The sequence below is a fragment of the Geotrypetes seraphini genome, chromosome 1 (genome assembly GCF_902459505.1).
Source record: "Geotrypetes seraphini chromosome 1, aGeoSer1.1, whole genome shotgun sequence".
Classification (NCBI taxonomy): domain Eukaryota; kingdom Metazoa; phylum Chordata; class Amphibia; order Gymnophiona; family Dermophiidae; genus Geotrypetes; species Geotrypetes seraphini.
In genome coordinates, this window is record NC_047084.1 from 91,724,165 (window position 1) to 91,741,532 (window position 17,368).

Consider the following 17,368-nt stretch of genomic DNA (forward strand, 5'->3'; position numbering starts at 1 on the left):
TTGCTTTATTTTTCTTGGCTAAGAGGGTAGATGTTTCTGAAAGACAGTCTATTAAATATAATACACCTTATAAATATTTAATAAAACTTATAATTCCTGATAGTCCAGCCACCTCAAAGATGGACAGAAGCTATTATTACTACATTTGGAGAAGGTGAAATGTGCAAAAGATAATATCAGTACTACACATTCAGTGATAAGAACTAACCTTAGCATCGTGGTAGCATATAGATACAGTTGGAAGAAACCATCTCTGTCATTTGTCAGGTGGATTTAGTATACTTTATGGAGATAAAATTATAAAGCATTATCACTCAGAGAATAGTTAAGCTCTGGAACGCGTTGCCAGAGGTTGAGGTAAGAGCGGATAGCGTAGCTGGTTTTAAGAAAGGTTTGGACAAGTTCCTGGAGGAAAAGTCCATAGTCTGTTATTGAGACAGATGGGGGAAGCCACTGCTTGCCCTGGATCGGTAACAAGGAATGTTGCTACTGTTTGGGGTTCCGGAATCTTTTGTTACTCTTTGGGATTCCAGAATCTTGCTATTCTTTAGGATTCTGAATGGAATGTTGCCACTCCTTGGGTTCCGGAATCTTTTGTTATTCTTTGGGATTCCAGAATCTTGCTATTCTTTAGGATTCTGAATGAAATGTTGCTACTCCTTGGGTTTTGGCCAGGTACTAGTGACTTGGATTGGCCACCGTGAGAACTGGGCTTGATGGACCATTGGGCTGACCCAGTAAGACTATTCTTATGTTCTTATGAAACGCTGGCCATCATCGGCGTGAGGGCTTAAAACTCAACATTAATGAATTAACTGGATTTAGGAGTTGGTATATTTATTAACATTCCGCAAATTGATAAAGACCCTCCTCTTCAACTAAAGATCACCCTCTGTCTTCTCCCCCCCTTAAACCCCCTCTCTCCTCTCTCCCCTGCCTATCTTCTCCCTAAATTTCAATATAGTCCTCTCTTAGTCCTTACACTGACAAACTGTATCTAAACTCATAGAACTGTTCTTAAACTAAACTACTTATATTTAAAGTCTACTCTTAATTTGCTTATTCTCCCTTTATTTAAATTACATCATTCTTATAGTCCAAACATTTAAACCTGTTGTACTTCTTATATGTCAAATTACTCTCCATTGTGTATGTTCACTTAGAACATAAGAACATAAGCAATGCCTCTGCTGGGTCAGACCTGAGGTCCATCATGCCCAGCAGTCCGCTCACGCGGCGGCCCAACAGGTCCAGGACCTGTGCAGTAATCCTCTATTTATACCCCTCTATCCCCTTTTCCAGCAGGAAATTGTCCAATCCTTTCTTAAACCCCTGTACTGTACTCTGCCCTATTACTTCCTCTGGAAGCGCATTCCAGGTGTCTACCACCCGTTGGGTAAAGAAGAACTTCCTAGCATTCGTTTTAAATCTGTCCCCTTTCAACTTTTCCAAGTGTCCTCTTGTTCTTTTATTTTTCGAAAGTTTGAAGAATCTGTCCTTCTCTACTCTCTCTATGCCCTTCATGATCTTATAAGTCTCTATCATATCCCCTCTAAGTCTCCTCTTCTCCAGGGAAAAGAGACCCAGTTTCTCCAATCTCTCAGCGTATGAGAGGTTTTCCATCCCTTTTATCAAGCGTGTCGCTCTCCTCTGAACCCTCTCGAGTAACGCCATATCCTTCCTAAGGTACGGAGACCAATATTGGACGCAGTATTCCAGATGCGGGCGCACCATCGCCCGATACAATGGCAGGATAACTTCTTTTGTCCTTGTTGTAATACCCTTCTTGATTATGCCTAGCATTCTATTTGCTTTCTTAGCGGCTGTTGCGCACTGTGCCGTCGGCTTTATTGTCATGTCCACCATTACCCCCAAGTCCCTTTCTTGGTTGCTCTCATTCAATAATATCCCTCCCATCGTATAGTTGTACCTCGGGTTTCTGTTTCCAACATGCAATACTTTACATTTCTCAACGTTGAACTTCATCTGCCATCTCGCCGCCCATTCCCCCAATTTGTTCAAGTCCCTTTGCAATTCTTCGCATTCCTCTTTAGTCCCAGCTCCACTAAATAGTTTTGTATCGTCCGCAAATTTTATTATCTCACACTTCGTGCCTGTTTCTAGATCATTTATGAATATATTAAATAGCAGCGGCCCGAGCACTGAGCCCTGCGGAACACCACTCGTGACCCCCATCCAGTCCGAGTAGTAGCCCTTCACCCCTACCCTCTGTTTCCTACCCGCCAACCAGTTTCTGATCCATCTATGTACGTCTCCGTCCACTCCATGGTTCTTCAGTTTCCACTTGTAGACCGTTCTGAGCTACTGGGAGGACGGGATAAAAATCTAAATAAATAAATAAAAATAAATAAAATAAATAAATATTTTTTAATAGCGATTTGACATGGACTAGAACAGTTGAATTTGCTGCTCTTTTTGGATATTTTTATGCCTACGAGGAGGCTCAGGAAGATTTGTAAAATATTCTAAATACATGAAGACTATTCACATTATAACATGATAATTAATATAGTCACACTGATATTAATCTAACAGACGGTTTAGAACATCATTGTGGAAATTATTTAATTAAATTATCTAGGGTGCCACACGTTTCTGATTTATAGCTTGATTATCGCAATTTTTTTTTTTTAATCATTTCAAATTATCATTACATCACAATGATAAGGCAATACTGAAATACAATACAATCAGTACTAACTGATCTAAGCAAAAAAGTTAACACAAAAGTAATATTTCATCTCACATAGTCCACAATAGGAAAAGGGGGCAAGAAGAAGAAGAAAACAAACCCTTGGGGCAGGGATATATTAAGCTAAACTTTAGCAAAGAGAGTAATTAACAACCTTTCAATATTTTAATACTACAACCATCCTGATTCAATCCGGATGCGTAGAGATACCTTTACCTTCTAAAAAGAAACCTAATTGGGCAGGTTCAAAGAACACATATTTACTTCCCTGAAGGGAAACCAAACATTTACAGCAGGGATCTCAAAGTCCCTCCTTGAGGGCCGCAATCCAGTCAGGTTTTCAGGATTTCCCCAATGAATATGCATGAGATCTATGTGCATGCACTGCTTTCAATGCATATTCATTGGGGAAATCCTGAAAACCCGACTGGATTGCGGCCTTCAAAGAGGGACTTTGAGACCCCTGATTTACAGGGAAATCTCAACTGAAAAACTGCCCCTAATGTAATCACTTTCTCACGGTAAGGTAGAAATTCTTTTCTTCTAGATTGCGTCCACTGTGAGACATCAGGAAACGTATACCCTTCCTCCCAAATAAGATACTGGTTTCAAATTAAAGTACAAGTTCAGCAACATTTCCTTGTCCCGATGAAACCCAAGAGAAACTAATAAGGTAGCCCGTCCCTGATTATTGCAATTTGATAAGATCCCTTTTGTGCACATAAACAGACCTTTAGGTGCAAAAACTACTCATAAATAGGCACATTTTTGCAAATCTTGTAGGAGTCTGTTATAAAATCACCCCTCTCCCCTCGTGCGTTCATTTATCTTCCTAGAAATAACCTGACAGGTCAGTATTATAGCAAAGCTTAAAGGCACAAGCCGCACACAATCTGCTCATCCATCAGGCAATAATGCTTCTTAAATCTCTAATATTCTTAGAACAAGAAAAATGGGAATCTCATAATAACGGCAGTCAAGCCAAGCAGTATTCAGCTGCACCTTCTAGGCAGGAGATCTGTGAAATATCTCTTGTTTTTATGAAATTCTTTCCCCCCCAAAAGTGTGGGGGGCATGGTGAATGGATTAAGTTCAATGTCATCCTCAATGTTCAGCGACACTGTCCATTTAGGCAACAACGTTGAATATTCAGATATTGCAGTCACTGTACTAGCAGCGAAGTGAAGGAGTGGCCTGGGGGTTAAAGCTGCTGCCTGAGCAGCCTAAGGTTGTGGGTTCAACCCCAGTGCCACTTCTTGTGACCCTGGGCAAGTCACTCAACTCTCTACCGCCCTAGATACTATAGTTAGATTGTGAGCCTTTCAGGACAGATAGGGAAAATATTTAGAGTACCTAAGAATGTAAGAACATAAGAATAGCTTTACTGGGTCAGACCAATGGTCCATCAAGCCCAGTAGCCTGTTCTCACAGTGGCCAATCCATGTCCCTAGTACCTGGCCAAAACCCAAGGAGTAGCAACATTCCATTCAGAATCCTAAAGAATAGCAAGATTCTGGAATCCCAAAGAATAACAAAAGATTCCGGAACCCAAGGAGTGGCAACATTCCATTCAGAATCCTAAAGAATAGCAAGATTCTGGAATCCCAAAGAGTAACAAAAGATTCCGGAACCCCAAAGAGTAGCAACATTCCATGCTACCGATGCAGGGGTAAGCAGTGGCATCCCCCATGTCTTTCTCAAAACAGACTATGGACTTTTCCTCCAGGAAATTGTCCAAACCTTTCTTAAAACCAGCTACGTTATCCACTCTTACCTCTCGTTCCTGCACCACATGATTTAAACCTAATGAGAGCCATGTATGCAAAAGTAAATAAGTTCTTCTTTCTTTGGCAACAGCATTGACATCCAACTCAGGTGTACAATTTCTTAAGTGCCAAGGTTCAGTTTCACGAGACCATGGGTCATACATACCAACTTTATCAACAACCACATAGCTGTGAAATGATGAATACGTACAAAATCCCTCAGTTATCACATCATTAATGTAGTGCTTGGTTCTCTTACCTCTCTGCCTCCTCCCTCATCTTTAGCTTTATAGCTTATGATGATTGTCCAGCCTTTATATGGGTCAAATTTATTGAATGCTTAGAAAGTTCAGTTGCCATGAGGTAACTCAACTAGCATTGTGTATTTCTCAGCAAAAGCTAAAAACACTGTGGACAAAGTGCCACGGCCCCCAGGGGTTCATAGACGAAACCGCGTGCGGACAAACCCGCCCAGATAATCGCGTGCAGAAAGTCAACACACTGGATTTCAACAGTATTTTAAAGCGCTGTGAGAGGGCGTGGGGGGGGACCTCCCCCCACCACACACTTTAGTTAGAAATGTTGGTGCTCCTGTTGTGGGGGGAGAGGGTTTCCCATTACAGAGGAAACAGCCTTTTTCCCTGTTTTTTAGGGAAAAATTACCCCCCTCAGAGTGCTTTAAAATAGTGTTGAACTCCAGCACACTGACATCCTGTGCGCAGGAGTGGGCAGACTTGATGGGTAGTAGCCCTTTTCTGCCGTCATCTTCTATGTTTCTATGTTTCTATAATTGTCTGGGTTTGTCTCGCGCGTTTTGAACTGGACACCACCCCAAGGAGAGTCGATGATGAACTGGGTACTATATTTGGCACAGAGGTACAGTGGTTTAAGTTTCAGGCTTATTCAGATTTGACATACAGCTCAAGAGGAGCCTTTCGGGGTGATTTACAATCAATAAAATTCAAGAAACAGAGATGGAAAAGAACTACAAAGATGAATAGGAGAGGAGAGAAAGAGAAATGAAGAAGATATAGAGTAGAGAGTTGCGCGGGGACAGAAATCCCACCCGTCCCCACCCGTCCCCGCCAAAGTCCCACCCGTCCCCACCCGTCCCCGTGAGGACTCCCACCCGTCCCCACCCGTCCCCGCGAGGAATCCCTCCGTCCCCACCCGTCCCCGCGAGGAATCCCCTCCGTCCCCACCCGTCCCCGCGAGGAATTCCCTACGTCCCCGCCTGTCCCTATAAACTACAGAAATAGTTATTTCATTTAATTATGCTACTGAATTAAAGGCTCTGGTAGAAACCCATTTAAAAATAAGCAAAAAGACGTTATTAATTTGGAAATATTAATTGGGAAGAATACATACTTTGTAAACGGGTTTCTACCAGAGCCTCTAATGTTTATAAATTTTTATCAACACAACTAATATACTACTTTATCCTTAAGCAAAAAAAAAAAAAAATAATAATTTTTTTCCTACCTTTATTGCCTGGTTTCTGCTTTCTTCATGTTCTCATTCAATTCCTTCCATCCACTGCCTCTCTTCTCTCTGTGTCTTCCATTTGCTCTGTTACTGTGCCTCTCCCTTTCTCCCCCCTCCCAAATTGGTCTGGCACCCATCTTCTTCCCTCCACTCCCCCCATAGTCTGGCACCTCTGTCTTCTTCCCTGCCAGCGTCTTCTTCCCATTCCCTCTTCCCCATTTCCTTTCAGTGTCCTTCTCCCCCACCATCTTTCCCATGTCCTGTCAGGCAGCATCCTTCTCCCCTCTCTGCCTTCCCCATGTCCTTTCAGCGGCCTTCTCCCCCCTCTGTCTTCCCCATGTCCTTTCAGTGGCATTCTCCACCCCTTTGTCTTCCCCAGTGCTTTCAGGGTCCTCCCCCCCCCTTCCTCCCGTTTACCCCATGTCCTTTCAGCGTTCTTTTCCACCCCTTTGTCTTCCCCAGTACTTTCAGCGGCCTTCTCCCCCCTTAAGCGTCTTTTCTTCTCCACTCCACCTTTCCTCCCTCCCTGCCTCCACCTTTGTGGCGCTTTTGCACCCGACCGACAACAGAACAGGCCCGGTCGGACAAATCTCCCTGTCCTGTAGCCGCGAATCTAAATTACCTTCTTACAGCAGCTGGAGTAGTGAAGCTGCTGTAAGAGGTAATTTAGATTCGCGGCTACAGGGCAGGGAGATTTGTCGGCCGGGCCTGTTGTCGGTCGATCGGGGGACCTGACCGGCTGTGCACATTCTTCGGGGCGGTCCGCCCCCTCCCCCCTCTTTCGTACGCCATTGCCTTCTTCCTACCTGCCCTGCCGCACACAGCCGACCGGAAGTCTTCCTGATGTCAGCGCTGACGTCGGAGGAAGGGAGGGCTTTGCTTAAGCCCTCCCTCCGACGTCAGCGCTGACATCGGGAAGATTTCCGTTCGGATGTGTGCTGCGACAGGGCAGGTAAGGAGAAGGAGACTACCCTCGCGGCTCGACCAACCCCGCTGCGATCCAACCCCGCAGGAACCCCGCGACCCTCGGAGGCGTCCCCACGGGATCCCCGCGACCCTAGGGGGCGTCCCCACGGGATCCCCGTGACCCAAAGGGGGAACCCGCGGGATCCCCGCGGGTCCCGCGGGATTCCCGTCATCCCCGTTCCCGTGCAGCTCTCTAATATAGAGAGAAACTATGCTGGCGATCTGTTTGATTCTGCCCAGGGCCAGAGGTATAGGAGAGCAGGTCATGGACCAAAGGCATTCAAAATTAGGAAAGTCCTATGTTCACTTTTCAATTTATCTACATAATGACTATTTGAGATAGAGGGGAGAAGGTATTCCACAGCAAAGGGCAAATCACACTAAAGATTTTGGTTCTAAAGGAATCAAAGCAGATGTGCCGGAACGTGGCAAGAGCAGAGTAGCAGTCTTTTTAGTAATTCACAAAGGAATCATGTCCCATTGTCTTTTTTTTTTATTAGGTTCACTACATCCTACTGTAGAGAATAACATAAGGACAAAATTTTTCCTCGTCCCCGCGGGAACTTATTTTCCTGTCCTGTTCCCGCGAGTTTTTCTCCTGTCCCTGTTCCTGCCCCATTCCTGAAAGCTCTGTCCTCATCCGCACAAGCCTCAAACACTTTAGAATCATAAGTAGCAACATTCTAGAGTTCAGACTGTGATGTCATAATGCCTCATTCCACCAATGCCTAAGCTCCGTCCTCATCTGCAAAAGCCTCAAACACTTTAAAATCATAAGTAGCAACATTCTAGAGCTCAGATTGTGATGTCATAATGCCTCATTCCACCAATGCCTAAGCTCCGTCCTCATCTGCACAAGCCTCAAACACTTTAAAATCATAAGTAGCAACATTCTAGAGTTCAGATTGTGATGTCATAATGCCTCATTCCACCAATGCCTAAGCTCCGTCCTCATCTGCACAAGCCTCAAACACTTTAAAATCTTAAGTGTTCGAAGCTTGTGCAGTTAAGGCAAAGTTTATAGAAGTGGGGCAGGGACAGGAAAAGAACTCGACAGGACGGAAAAGTAAGTTTCCTCGGGGGAACGGGAAAAAAATTTGTCCCCGTGTCATTCTGGGACACTGCAGCTTACTGTTCCTGCTTATTAAGGCCACTGCTTCCCAGCACCCCTGCTGTAGACGGACATTGCATCGTCCTGTGTCTGATCTGATGGGGCACCACAGATGCTGCTCCTTTCAGAAGGATGGTCAATGATAGCAAAGGAAAAGAGAAGAATGCAGGCTGTTGAATATGCATTATGATGGGGAACAATCATTTATTTTGCCGCTTCCTCCTCCTCTTTTAGCACACAATCCATCCAGAGAACTGCAACAGTGATTTTCAGTACACCCTGAAGCTTTAGAAAGATTACTGGACACTTTACTTCTTAATCTGCACCACAGACACAGAGATGCTCTCTTAGAAACAATTTCTATCAAGACGGAAGATATAATTCCTTATGCATTAGGATGGCACTAACAAAAAGCTAGGATTTCCTCAGCATATGTATTCATTTTTTTTTTAAGAGTAGAAGAGAAAAACATAAGCCAATCTTATGAGCACCTAGGCTGTGTTGATGTGCCTTGTGTTCTGTTCTAGGTAAAGATGAGCAACATTGGATTTTGAAATTAAATAGTGTGGTGTATTGTAGGAAAATGCTTGAGTACCTGATTTTTTTTTATTTTTATTTTTTTATATAGGCATTTATATATCACCTATCAGGTTATCTAAGCTGATCCTCCCGGATCGGTGTGTGTATATGTGTGGGGGTATTCTGTAACTGGTGTTGTTTTTGACAGACACCGGTTACAGAATCCAGCTTTTAGGCGAAAAACTGACTCCTCCTTTGCCTAAAAGCTCTTGTTTTGGCCGTTTGGGAGTTAGGTGTTTTTTTTAGGTTGATTATATGGTGTTAGTGTAGATGTAGTAGTGATCTGGGCATTTAAACAGCTGAACGTAGAGGCAGGCCATTATCAAAAAAACCCTCCTTTTGGACTTTTTTAAAATAATGGACATTTTCCCTGCTTCTACTTTCAACGTTTAAGGCCTTAGGCCAAAAGGGGACTTAGACTTTTGTTTTTATTATGCCCCTCCACGTGTACATTGTTGTTTTATTGCATTTTATACTTTTTGATGTTTTTATCGTATGATTAGAGAATGACATGGGGACAAATTATCCCCATCCCCACAGGAAATCAGAGCTCCTTTTAATGCACGGAATAGCACGCGCTAAATTGCCATGCGCGCTAACCACTACGCCTCCTTTTGAGCAAGCGGTAGATTTTTGGCTAGCGCGCGCTAATCCGGTGCGTGCGCTAAAAACGCGAGCGCACCTTCATAAAAGGAGCCCTCAATTTCCCCCTCCCTGCAAGTTTTGTCACTGTCCCTGTCCCATTCCTGTAAGCTCTGCCTTAACCGCACAAGCCTCGAACACGTGGATTTTAAAATGTTTGAGGCTTGTGCAGATGAGGACAGAGTTTACGGGGATGGGGCAGGGATAATCAACCAGACTTCATAAATAGACTCCTAATTCCTTATAACACAGTAAAAAGCCTGCGTTCAGCATCTCAAAATCTCCTCAGTATACCCTCTCTAAAACTGATTAACACTTTGCGTTCTAACAACTTTGCAGTTACTGCTCCTACTCTCTGGAACTCTGGAAAAAAAAAAAAAAAAAATTTGATTAAAAAAAAAAAAAAAAAAAGAAAATAATATAATATAATAGAGCTGATTGGGTATATATTAGATCAGGGCTGCCCAAGTCCAGTCCTCAAGATCTATTGGCAGGCCTGGTTTTCAGGATATCCACAATGAACATGCATGAGAGAGATTTGCATACCAAGAAGATAGTGCAGGCAAATCTGTCTCATGCATATTCATTGTGGGTATCCTGAAAACCAGGCCTGCCAATAGATCTCGAGGACCGGACTTGGGCAGCCCTGTATTAGATTGTTTTAAAAACAAATAGATAGCAGTGAGATGTGAAATTCACAACACCGCAAAAGTTTACCATGAGGCACACTGAGGCATCCATCAGGACCTGCACATACTACCCATGCACTAAAATATTACTTTTTTTGCAGTGGGGGGCACGTATTTGGGGTGGATAGTGGGCATGTTCTTCACTTATTGGTTAGCGCAGCTACATTGCCACGTGCAAACTAATTATTTATTTATTTAAAAGCTTATATTCCATACCTAAGCAAATTACAAAAAAAAAAAAAAAAAAAAAAACCTAACATAATCATAAGTAGAGAATAACACAGGGACACATTTTTTCCCCGTCACCCCAGGAATTTATTTTCCTATCAAGTTTCAAGCTTATTAAAAAGCTTTTTAAACCGCTTACTCAAATTTCTAAGCGGTGTACAGTGTAAAATTACATAAAGACATATGAAAACATATGAAAACATATGCCAGATTAAGTTATAACTTTTGGTGGAATTTGGTACGCCATATATATAAAATGGAGCACACAATAGCAACACAAAAAGGTTACTTTGGTAAATTTCTGAAGATTTGGAGACCATTAGCAGATTTTTGTAATGATTAATAACATTTTCCCATAATAAGAGATTTGTTAAGTGGGGATCTGGGTGGGTATTATTGTATTTACCTCATAATATGTATGAATTAATTAATGCATTTTGAAGTATTAGGTTAGATTTTCTGAAATAGGAAGGGAGGGCTTGGGGGGGTTATTTTATTTATATTTGTCATACATATTAAATGATTTACATAGTATCTAAAACATTATAAAAATATGAATATGAATATGATATATTGTACTTAAAGTATTCATGAAGGAAAATCAAGTGTGTGTTTATAAGATTATATGTATTTTTCTGATACACTTGTGTTAATATGAAAAAATGAATAAAGAAATTAAAAAAAAAAAAAACAGAGGAAAACTGTATAAAATCCATGGAACATATTAATACAACTTTGAATAGATAACAGTAGGTAAGTGGGGAGGAACTACAATCAATAAAAGAAAAGTGCAACATAAAAGGAAAGTACAGTAGGTTAGGGAAAAACAACATTTGATTGATTATAATTCTTAACATTATAAAATATTGTCCTTAACAGGACAGTTATTATCCGAATGCATCCCGGAACAGAAATGTTTTTAATTTTACTTTAAATTGTTTTAAATCAAGTTCGCTGCGGATATAATTCGGCAGTGAGTTCCAGAGAGTAGGAGCAGTAACTGCAAAGTTGTTAGAACGCAAAGTGTTAATCAGTTTTAGAGAGGGTATACTGAGGAGATTTTGAGATGCTGAACGCAGGCTTTTTACTGTGTTATAAGGAATTAGGAGTCTATTTATGAAGTCTGGTTGATTATCCCTGCCCCATCCCCGTAAACTCTGTCCTCATCTGCACAAGCCTCAAACATTTTAAAATCCACGTGTTCGAGGCTTGTGCGGTTAAGGCAGAGCTTACAGGAATGGGACAGGGACAGTGACAAAACTTGCAGGGAGGGGGAAATTGAGGGCTCCTTTTATGAAGGTGCGCTCGCGTTTTTAGCGCACGCACCGGATTAGCGCGCGCTAGCCAAAAATCTACCGCTTGCTCAAAAGGAGGCGTAGTGGTTAGCGCGCATGGCAATTTAGCGCGTGCTATTCCGTGCATTAAAAGGAGCTCTGATTTCCTGTGGGGATGGGGATAATTTGTCCCCATGTCATTCTCTAATCATACGATAAAAACATCAAAAAGTATAAAATGCAATAAAACAACAATGTACACGTGGAGGGGCATAATAAAAACAAAAGTCTAAGTCCCCTTTTGGCCTAAGGCCTTAAACGTTGAAAGTAGAAGCAGGGAAAATGTCCATTATTTTAAAAAAGTCCAAAAGGAGGTTTTTTTTGATAATGGCCTGCCTCTACGTTCAGCTGTTTAAATGCCCAGATCACTACTACATCTACACTAACACCATATAATCAACCTAAAAAAAAAACCTAACTCCCAAACGGCCAAAACAAGAGCTTTTAGGCAAAGGAGGAGTCAGTTTTTCGCCTAAAAGCTGGATTCTCTAGCAAAGAACATCCAGAAGGGAGATAAATCCTTCTTCAGGTATATCAGTGATAGAAGAAAAAACTCAGGCGGAATTGTACGTCTTAGGAAACCAGACGGAGACTATGTGGAAAAGGATTCGGAAAAAGCCCAACTATTAAATAAATACTTCTGCTCAGTCTTCACCCGAGAAGGTCCAGGGCTCGGCCCTCAGCTACAAACAAGGGTTGGCTCAGTTGACCCGTTTAGTAACTTTGAGTTTACGCCCAGCAGTGTCTACGGTGAGCTGTCAAAGCTCAAGGTTAACAAAGCAATGGGGCCGGACAACCTGCACCCCAGGGTGCTTAGGGAGCTGAGTGATGTCTTGGCGGAGCCACTGTCCGCACTCTTCAACCTCTCCCTTAGTACAGGCAGCGTCCCGTTGGACTGGAGGACGGCTAACGTCATTCCACTCCACAAGAAAGGCTCAAAGATGGAGACAGCAAACTACAGACCAGTGAGTCTAACATCGATAGTGAGCAAACTAATGGAAACTCTAATCAAACACCAATTAGATAAGATCCTGGATGAGGAGAATCTACGGGATCCCCGACAACATGGATTTACTAAGGGGAGATCCTGCCAATCCAACCTGATCAGCTTCTTTGACTGGGTAACGGGGAAGCTGGATATTGGGGAGTCCCTGGACATCGTGTACCTGGACTTTAGCAAAGCATTCGATAGCGTACCACACCGCAAGTTACTGAGCAAGATGAGTTCTATAGGATTAGGTAACACATTGACGAAATGGGTTGGGAGCTGGCTTGGAGGTAGGCTCCAAAGGGTGGTGGTGAACGGCACCCCCTCCGAAATGACGGAGGTGATTAGTGGAGTACCACAGGGCTCAGTCTTGGGCCCAATCCTATTCAACATCTTTATAAGAGACTTGGCAGAAGGGCTTCGAGGTAAAATAACATTATTCGCCGATGACGCCAAACTGAGTAATGTAGTGGGCAAATGCACAACAGACGAAGATTCAGTGCCCGACAACATGATGCACGACCTACTCCTACTGGAGCGATGGTCTAGGACATGGCAACTCAACTTCAATGCCAAAAAATGCAAAGTTATGCACCTGGGCAGCCAGAATCCATGCAAGTCTTATACCCTTAATGGCGAGATCCTAGCAAAAACGGTAGCAGAACGAGACTTGGGGGTAATCGTCAGTGAGGACATGAAGGCTGCCAATCAAGTGGAGCAGGCTTCGTCCAAGGCAAGACAAATCATGGGCTGCATACGAAGGGGTTTCGTCAGTCGTAAGGCGGAAGTCATTATGCCATTGTATAGATCCATGGTGAGGCCCCACCTGGAATACTGTGTGCAATTCTGGAGGCCGCATTATCGCAAGGATGTGCTGAGACTGGAGTCGGTACAAAGAATGGCCACCCGGATGGTCTCGGGACTCAAGGATCTACCATACGAAAAACGGCTTGACAAATTACAGCTATACTCGCTCGAGGAGCGCAGAGAGAGGGGGGACATGATCGAGACGTTCAAGTATCTTACGGGCCGCATCGAGGCAGAGGAAGATATCTTCTTTTTCAAGGGTCCCACGACAACAAGAGGGCATCCGTTGAAAATCAGGGGCGGGAAACTACGAGGTGACACCAGGAAATTCTTTTTCACTGAAAGAGTGGTTGATCGCTGGAATAGTCTTCCACTACAGGTGATTGAGGCCAGCAGCGTGCCTGATTTTAAGGCCAAATGGGATCGGCACATGGGATCTATTCACAGGGCAAAGGTAGGGGAGGGACATTAAGGTGGGCAGACTAGATGGGCCGTGGGCCCTTATCTGCCGTCTATTTCTATGTTTCTATGATTCTGTAACCGGTGTCTGTCAAAAATAACACCAGTTACAGAATACCCCCACACATATACACACACCGATCCGGGAGGAGGGAGCCCAAGCCCTCCTGCCCCGTGGCACCCCCGAACCCCCGACTCGATCAGGGTAGGAGGGAGCCCAAGCCCTCTTGTCCTGCCGAAACCCCCTACCTCCCACCCCCACTAAAATATGGGCAGGAGGGATCACAGGCCCTCCTGCTCTCGACGCAGCCCCCCCACCCCAACCCCAAACCCCCTCCCCATACCTGAAACTCGTTGGTTGTTCGGCCAGCCATCCCCGGAATGGCTGGTCTTAAGGCCTGATTGGCCCAGGCGGCTCAAACCTCGCCCACAAGTGGGGCCTGAGGCGCCTGGGCCAACCGGAATAGGCCCAATAGCCTTAGGCCCCTCCAAAAATTACACTCCCCTTCAAAAATTACGCTCTGAGGGCCATTGTGATTTATATCTACCAACAAGGAAGGAAATAAGACTACAAACTAGAGCAAGTGTTTTTCTCATGTGTAGGCCCCGTAGAATGGAATAAGCTCCCGCTTTATATAAGGCACCAAGGAGATGTGAAGATTTTTTAAAGATTGATAAAAAGATATTTATTCTGTAAAATGAAATACGGGTGTTGAAAAATCATTTTTGCGTTATGGTGGGATAATGAGCATTATGGAGGACAGAAGATGTATTTGCTTGTGGTCTGATTTTGTATGGATGTTTGTTATGTATGTGATTTTGTGATCCGCTTTGTAAAAAGGCTAACAATAAATAAATAAACTATAAACTATTTTGAAACATCAGCTTCTATGCCCATAGAGATACCCAACTTTGCTCTCCAGGTATGTTTCTTCAAGCTGCGCCCCAGCTCCACCCAGGGGAATGCCTCTTCAAACCCCACCCCAGCCCTATTTAAAAGGGGATAGATTCCGTACAAACTTAAGGAAGTTCTTCTTCACCCAGAGAGTGGTAGAAATCTGGAACGCTCTTCCAGAGGCTGTTATAGGGGGAAACACCCTTCAGGGATTCAAGACAAAGTTAGACAAGCTCCTGCTGAACCAGAACGTACACAGGTAAGGCTAAACTCAATTAGGGCACTGGTCTTTGACCTAAGGACCACCACGGGAGCAGACTGCTGGGCATGATGGACTAGAGAATGACACGGTGACAAAATTCATCACCGTTCCCGTCCCCGCGGATAACCGCGGGAAATAATCCCATGTCATTTTCTAGTGTCTATTTCAACCTCGGTCCTTCTACACCAGCATTCTTCAAAGCAAAGATTGCAGGTCAGTGGTTGTGCCCAATTATACTCTGATTCTTCCCTCTCTCCTTAAAGAATGACATGAAGATGGTTTCCCGCAGTTATCCACGGGAACGGTGATGAATTTTGTCACCGTGTCATTCTCTACGATGGACCACTAGTTTTACCCAGCAGCGGCAATTCGTATGTTCTTATATGTAGATAAACTTGTGTTCATTTAAGCACTACGTATATTAGCAGCTTCATGAAAGCCTATTCATTTCCAAAGGTAATGCGCTGTTTTATTCATGCAAATATACATGAATTATTCAAACCATTAGAAGAATCACATTGATGTCACCTACAGAAATGCTGATGTGGCATATGTAAATATCACATACAGCATAATTAAAAGTGACCAGAACCATCCCACTAACTACCAGTAATTTCCTTCATATCTGTCAGCTGTTACCCTAAAAACTATTCCTGATTACGGTATTACAGTAGAACAGGAGTCTTCAACCTTTTTCATGTAAAGTGTCACAGTGGGAATACGAGAAAGCTCTGAGCACCCCCAAAAGTTTTCAAGCTTACACATACTACTAATTTTGTAAACCTGCTTGTTCAGACTGGATATTAAACATTAAAAATTGATACTAATATTGATTCTACAACACTTCAAGGATATATTTTTAGAAAGTCACTTTATTTTGGATTGTCAACAGTAGCAAATTCCATAAATGAGACACTTGAGTAACACACTTAAAAGAGATTGTTTGCAGTTACTAGCAGTGGCATAGTATGGGGAGGGGCGGGGCAGCAGACCACCCCAGGCACCATCTTCACGGGGATCACCAGCGCTGGTGCCTCTCTTCCTCTCCACACACCTCCACCCCCTGCATACTTGTTTAAATGTTCACAGGCGCACTGGCTTTGGTTCACTTCTGAGGTCACTTCCTGGTCGCGGGACCAGGAAGTGATGTCAGAAGGGAGCCGAGATAGACACAAGCAGTAGATCGAAGATGCTGTTCTTGCCAGCCAAAATGTGAAGAGGTACGCTGAGGATGGGGGGGGGTGTTCAAGCAGTGGGGAAGAGTGGGCGCCACTGCCCCGGGGCACCAACCTCCTTCGCTACACCACCGGTTACTAATATCAAGTTGGCAAGAATGAAGGTATTGCATTTACAGGATTTGAAGAGCAATTTAGTGAAATGTTTGAAGGCCTCAATGAAGGACTTCAGGGGCTGCATGTAGCCCGGGGGCCACATGTTGAATACTCCTGCAGTAGAATGAGTCAAAAACTCCAGCTGCTCAGAACTGTTGTAGCCCAAGGGAATTATTACTCTTTGCAGTAGTGTATTTACTTGTAATATATTAGATTTGTAAATTGGAAGGCAAGTCTTGAATACTCTGAACAATTCTATTTTTGACTAGACACATCTTTGCTCTGGCCCACGATGCATTTTGGAATCAGACCAGATGCTCAAATGCTTAGCACCAGCTGAGTGGTCATGTCTCACTCTTTCTGTTCTTTGTTTGTACCACAGAGGCTTTGGACCCATCGGAGCTGCTCTCTTGTAAAATATGACCCACCACTAAGTGAATTCTAACCTGTATAAAAGACTGGAGAAAAATCACCTCTACAAGGGCTCATATGAACCCAAGGACAAGTGACCTCAAAGCATCATGGCCAGCCATGTAACATAGAATGTAGCAGCCATTAATTATTAAGCAAATAATCATACAACAACCTGACGGCACACTTTTTGGAGTTCCTAGAAGGGCTGATAGATGTGCGAACATTGGAAGGATAAACTGAGGACAGAACTGCCAACACTCGGCTTACCACTGACTCCTAAACACCAAATAATGAATCATGACAATGCGAAAGGAGCATCGAGTCCTACACAAACCTTTCACAGAAGAAGACTGGGAATTGGGTGGCATGGTCGCCAGCCCTCGAGACCCTTCTGTTGTACTCTGCCTGCTGTCTGAATTCAAATTGTACTCTTCTGCAGATATTTTACAATTTAATATTGAGTGTAATTAAGAATATAATCACCATTATAAAAAAAAGAAGAAAAAAGGTATTTAACTCTGTTCTTGTAGTTTCTTTAATATTCCTGTGGATAAAAGTCTATAATTAAAAAAACATCTATGAAATAAAAATTGTGGCTTTTCCCCATAATTCAGTGTACATGTAGCCCCAGGACACTGTTTGGGAGGAGCACAGGATCGTTAAGGTGGGCAGGGGCTGGCACCCCATTCACCTGATCCC

General features: G+C 43.4%; 1 protein-coding gene across 1 annotated transcript in view; it reads left to right on the plus strand.

Moving 5' to 3' along the window:
* The window catches only part of SKOR2 (SKI family transcriptional corepressor 2), a 111,513-nt gene extending 94,371 nt beyond the window's left edge, over window positions 1-17,142 (plus strand). Inside the window, exon 8 of the mRNA XM_033929234.1 lies at window positions 16,638-17,142. The gene's annotated coding sequence lies outside the window, so the exon portion shown is untranslated. The remainder of the gene's footprint in view (window positions 1-16,637) is intronic.
* Window positions 17,143-17,368: the final 226 nt, after the last annotated feature.